Below are 5,790 nucleotides of genomic sequence, written 5' to 3'. Positions count from 1 at the left end.
GCCCAGCCCGTTACTGGCTGTGGGTGCGCTGAATAGGCAAGTCCCTTACGTGCTCTGAACACTGGCTTTTGCTTCTTGGAGATGGAGGGATCCTGCCCAAAGTGGGTGATGCCCCCTACAGCCAGTCCTGCACCCTGGAGTCCAGACCCAGCTCGTGGTGTTCTCTACCCCGTCAGCCTGATTTCCCATGGCGCCCCTCACCCTGGCAGCTCCCCATTCCCAAACATCCCCTTCCTGTTCCCACCTCGTGGCCCACTGCTGCGGCTCCCGTCTCCCCCTCAGGTTTCCTCACCTTCACCTTTTAAAATTCTGCTCATGGGCTTCCCTGGTGGCGCAGTGGTTGAGTCCGCCTGCCGATGCAGGGGACACGGGTTCGCGCCCCGGTCCTGGAAGATCCCACGTGCCGCGGGGCGGCTGGGCCCGTGAGCCATGGCCGCTGAGCCTGCGCGTCCGGAGCCTGTGCTCCGCAACGGGAGAGGCCACAACAGTGAGAGGCCTGCGTACCGCAAAAAAAACAAACAAAAAAATTCTGCTCATTCCTGAGGACCCTGTTGAGCACCGTCTCCATTAAGCATCTCCAGCCCATTAGGTAGAATCGTTCTCTCTGGGCTCCCATGGCCATTTGGTTTGACCATCTGATGTCATTCCTTTTTTCTTTTTTCTTTCTGGTCCCGCCCCAAGGCTCGCAGGATCTGAGTTCCCCCACCAGGGACTGAACCCAGGCCTCAGCAGCGAACTGGACCGCCAGGGAATTGGGCTAATGTCATTCTTATACTCTGTCTTGTGAAGCTAAAACCTCCAAAGGATAAAGAAGAGGGCCTCTGCTGACTCCACTCACAGGTTCAGCAAAAAGATGGAAGGTCCTGAAGGTTACGAGGAAGAGGAGGGTAGGAGGTGTGGGCCTGGTGGACCAGCCACTGCTGCCTGGGAAATGGGGAGACAGGGCCTTGGTGTGAAGAGGGCTTGGCCTGAGGTTCCTCTGGACGCTTCCTGGGGGTGCCGCTAGCCTGCTGGGCCAGGAGGAAGGGGCGCTGGCTCTTCTCGGAAGGCACGCTCTTCTCACGAGGCAATAATAAAAGGTGAATTGATAGCAGCAGCGGTGCCCAGAGGAGGGCTGGTGGCAGCAGCTGCGGCAGGACAGGTGGTCAGAGCAAAAGGGCGCCATGAGCTGTGTGCAGCTGGGGCAGCAAAGGTGGACATGACGGCTGCGGGCGCGGCTCTGCAGGGGTCGGTGCCCACAAAGGCTGGGCTGCACCGAGGTGTCCCCGCAGGACCAAGCCCTGAGGGCTTGGAGACTAGGGACGTGTGAGGGCATCCCCAGGAAGGTGAGCCAGGGTGGGAGTAGGAGGTACTTTACCCCATGTTTCTGTGCCTGGGATTTTGATCTGATTACCCCCTTGGTTGGTAATAAAATATCTGCTCCATTTCATTGCAGTGAGTTGGGCTTGTGTCTCCGAGTCTGACTTAATACACCAGCTCAGCATCACCTAAAAGAGCTCTCTGCACCGTCCAAGACGGGAGCCACTGGCCACGTGGCCACTGAGTGACTAGCGTGATTGAAGAGCTCACTTTTACATTTTATTAACTGGACTTCCCTGGTGGCGGAGTGGTTAAGAATCTGCCTGCCAATGCAGGGGACACGGGTTCGAGCCCTGGTCCGGGAAGATCCCACATGCCGCGGAGCAACTAAGCCCGTGCACCACAGCTACTGAGCCTGCGCTCTAGAGCCCGCGAGACACAACTGCTGAGCTCACGAGCCACAAATACTGAAGCCCGCACGCCTAGAGCCCGTGTTCCGCAACAAGAGAAGCCACGACAATGAGAAGCCCGCGCACCGCAACGAAGAGAAGCCCCTGCTCGCCGCAGCTAGAGAAAGCCTGCGTGCAGCAACAAAGACCCAATGCAGTCAAAATTTAAAAACTTAAAAATAAATAAATAAATAAATGTTATGAACTGATTTCAGTTTAAGATTAGCTAAGCACACGTGGCTGCTGGCTCCGTACCAGACGATCAGCGTGGTGATTAGTACCGTCTCATTCATTCTCCAGGGAGCCCAGCACTGCCCCCACGGGGAGGTGCCTGTTGATTTGAAATTCCTACAAAGGATGTGATGGCCTTGGATAATTATTAGCTGGCTTCCTGAATTCTCCCTTATCTGGTTGATGCTATCGTGCTTCTTTCTTGTCTTACTTCCAGCTATAGGCCAGGGTGGCTTCCAATTGACAGGGCATTTAGTTGGAGTATTTATTTAGGATTTAATCTCTGAGGCTACCGTCCAGTCATGGGATGGAGTTTGGCCAACTCTGCATTGGTGGTCAGGCTTACAATGGGCTTCTGAAAACCCAGTGACCATAGTTCCGGGTTTACAGCTATCCTGCCAATACTGGGCCTGGCCTTTCAAGTCCAAGTGTGGGAAACTTCACAATGGACTTGGCTGAAGACTCCCAGCAAGGTCAGGCCTTGACACTTTCCTTGGAGCTCTGCACAGTCATTCCTCCTCCAAACTCCCCTCTGTGGTGAGGCTGGAGGGGTGCCTTGTTCTCCCCCTCAGCAGCTTGTTCTTACTTTGCCCTAGAGCTCTGGCTGATGCCCTGAATGTGGTAAAACTGGAGAAGTTTTGGCCCTGCTGGATGCTGACCCTCAGGAGGAAGAAATAATCGAAGATAAAAGCTTTCATTTACGGTGGTTCTTATTAGGTGTGAAGCACGGTCACTCTCCACACCGCTAGGGAGGAGTTACTATTATTGTGCCCATTTTACAGATGAGGAAACTGAAGCACAGATAGATCTTCCTGAGACCAAGCTAAGACCAAGTCAGACAGAAGTTGGGAAACAAGAGGGCAGCACAGCAGGAGGGGGACCCTGAGGCCAGGGCTGGTGCAGAGGCATGTCCAGTCTGGTTGACATCAGTGTTCCAGGGTCTGGGTGGGGCAGGGAGTGGGGTGAAAGTTTCAGGGCAGTGGTGCTTTCCAGGAGGCCCCCACTAGACAATATGGGCTGCCGAGAGTGGATCAGCCCTGGGGAAAGTGGATGAGAAGGTTCATGCAGCTCCCCCCGCTGCCAGGGAGGACTCAGCGTCAGACCTTGGTCCCCCAGGTAACCTGGAGCCGGAATAGGGGGTCGCCACGCATGGAGAAGGACAGGGACAGATTGAAAGGGGGCCCTTGTGGGCATCACTTTTCTGAGACTCACCAGATGCCAGATGTATGAACCAACGGCTAACTCTTCCCTGACATCGCTTGCTAGTGGGGAGGCTCCCCCATGTTCCTTCCACTCTGGCTCCCCCAGAGGCTGCGGGTGGCATTGTGCCAGCAGTGTGGGCCGACAGGGACCAAATAGGTACCCCCAGGCCCCTCACACTGGATGTCTCAGGTCAGTTTCCGAGATCCTTGAATGAGTGGTTTATTGAAACAGTGCTCTCAGGGGAAATACTTGTAAGAAAAGTGCTATGGTCTGAATGTTTGTGTCCCTCCGAATTCATATGTTCACATCCTAACTCCCAAAGGTGATGGTATTAGGAAGTGAGGCCTTCGGGAGGTTTTTAGATCAAAGACCTCATGAATGAGATTAGTGCCCCGTGTGCCTCCCATCATGTGAGGACGCAGCGAGAAGTCTGCAACCCAGAAGAGGGCCCTCACCCCACCATGCTGGCACCCTGAGCTTGGACGTCCATTTCCATAACTGAGAAAAAAAATTCTGTTGTTTATAAGCTACCCTGTCTGTGGTAGTTTTGTTATAGCAGCCCACGCAGACTAAGACAAAAATGGTGAGGGGGCAATTCTCTGCAAAAGAGGGCAGCTGTGGGCCGTTAGGTCACCCTCGCAGCAGCTGGGGCAGGTAGCAGGCTTGGTACAGGGATCTGGGCGGCCACAGCACCGCGCACTGCCCATCTGCGGGGTCGGCAGTGGAACCGCTCACAGGGCCGCCCAGGAACTGTTTGGTCCCTGGGTAAGCACTGCTTTTTCCTGAAGCGGCAGCAAATGCCCCAGCATCAACAGAGCGGGAGCGGCCCTGCTAACAAGTTCCGTGAATCCATGAGGGCTTAATTTTACAGCAGGCGGCTTGCATTTTGAAAGTCAGCATTTGCAGCAAGTAACTGAGGTAGTGACACGTGCAAACCTCCCACCGAGAGCTGGCCTCTTGGCACAGGACTTCCGGAACCCCACAGCTTGGAAACAGTGGGGTGTCTGTGGCCCAGAGAAACACAGAACTTAGAAGCAGCAGCCCATGTGTGCCTCACACTCCCCGGGTGGAATTCCACCTGGGAGCTTCCACCAGCCACCACGCTCCATCAGAAATCCTTCATCCAAATCTGGTTTGGTCCTTTTCCTCCTGGGCGTGGTGCCCGTCCAAACACATTCTCAGCAGGACCTCTCAGGCTCCTTCCATGAGAAGACCGTGACATTCTTCTCTTGGGCTCAGAAAATGCAAATAAACAACTCGTTGCTTTTGATCAGGCCAAAGACTGCCCCTCGCTTTGGCCGGCCTGTCTTCCAGCTGCCTCCTCGGGGGTCCTGGGAGGAGTGTGCACTTGGGTTGGTGTTGGGGGGGAGACGCAGATAAGGGAAGATCCAACGCGGCATTCAACAAGAGCTTTGAGACTGAGGTCAGTGTGGGCACAGCTCTTCCTCCAACTGGAAAAGTGAAAACCTTCAGCTGGCGCGTGCTCTCTCTTTAGCTGCACAAGGTCATCGGAAGGACAGCGGTTACGTTCACGGAGCCAGAGAAGATGCTGCTTGGGAATTAGAACTAGAGACCATGGCGGAGGCTGTTCTGGGACCTGAGACAGTTTCAAAGTGCTTCAAAGCTCAGGAAATAAAAGGACAAGGATTCTCTTTGATTAGAACAAAATCCTCATGAAGAAGTTAGACAATGGGGCCATATGTTCATTCTCTGCTATGACCTAGAACAGATTTATCTCTAATGACAGACTGAAGGCGAGTCATCTTCGCCCCGTCAACTTCTCCCAATTCCCTCCATTAAGGATGGAGGACTCGGGTTCCTGGAGGTGCTGAGGCATTTCAGCTCTGCCCACACGACCCCCGCCTGTCCATATGGTACCCCTCTGGACCAGTCTCTACTCTCCCACCTTCGCAGGTAAGTGTAAGGGAAGCACCCTCTGAAACTGGCAGAAGCGGGGGTGAGAAAGGGGGTTTCACTCTGACTCACCTTCACTCCCCCTTCCCTCTGTTGAATGGAATCCGCGAGATATCTCATCAACTTTATCTGCGGTTGCCGTTTTATGTGGTTTCACTGCTGTTAAAATACCACACGAGGGGCTTCCCTGGCGGTCCAGTGGTTAAGACTCTGTGCTGCCAGTGCAGGGGGCACAGGTTCGATCCCTAGTCAGGGAACTAAGATCCCACATGCTGTGCAGTGTGGCCAAAAGATAAAAAAGAAAAAGAAAACACACATGAATGTTTACAGCAGCACTATTCACAGTAGCCTAAAGTGGAAGCAACCCAGATGTCTACCAATGGATGAATTAATGAACTCAATGTGGCCTATACATATAGTGGAATATTATTCAGCCAAGAAAAGGAAGAAAGTACTGATTCATGCTACAACGTGGATCACCTTGAGGACATTATGCTACACGAAAGAAGCCAGTGACAAAAGATTACATTTGTATGTGTGATTCCCTTTATATGAACCCTCCAGGATAAGTGAATGCATAGAGACAGAAAGTAGAGAGGTAGCTGCCAGGGGCTGGAGGGAAGGCGGAATGGGGAGTGACTGCTGAATGGGTAGGGGGTTTTATTTTCTGATGTTGAAAATGTTTTGGAACTAG

The sequence above is a fragment of the Pseudorca crassidens genome, chromosome 5 (assembly GCF_039906515.1).
Source record: "Pseudorca crassidens isolate mPseCra1 chromosome 5, mPseCra1.hap1, whole genome shotgun sequence".
Taxonomy (NCBI): Eukaryota; Metazoa; Chordata; class Mammalia; order Artiodactyla; family Delphinidae; genus Pseudorca; species Pseudorca crassidens.
The sequence above is the reverse complement of the archived record's forward strand: the minus strand, read 5'-3'. Positions refer to the sequence as shown.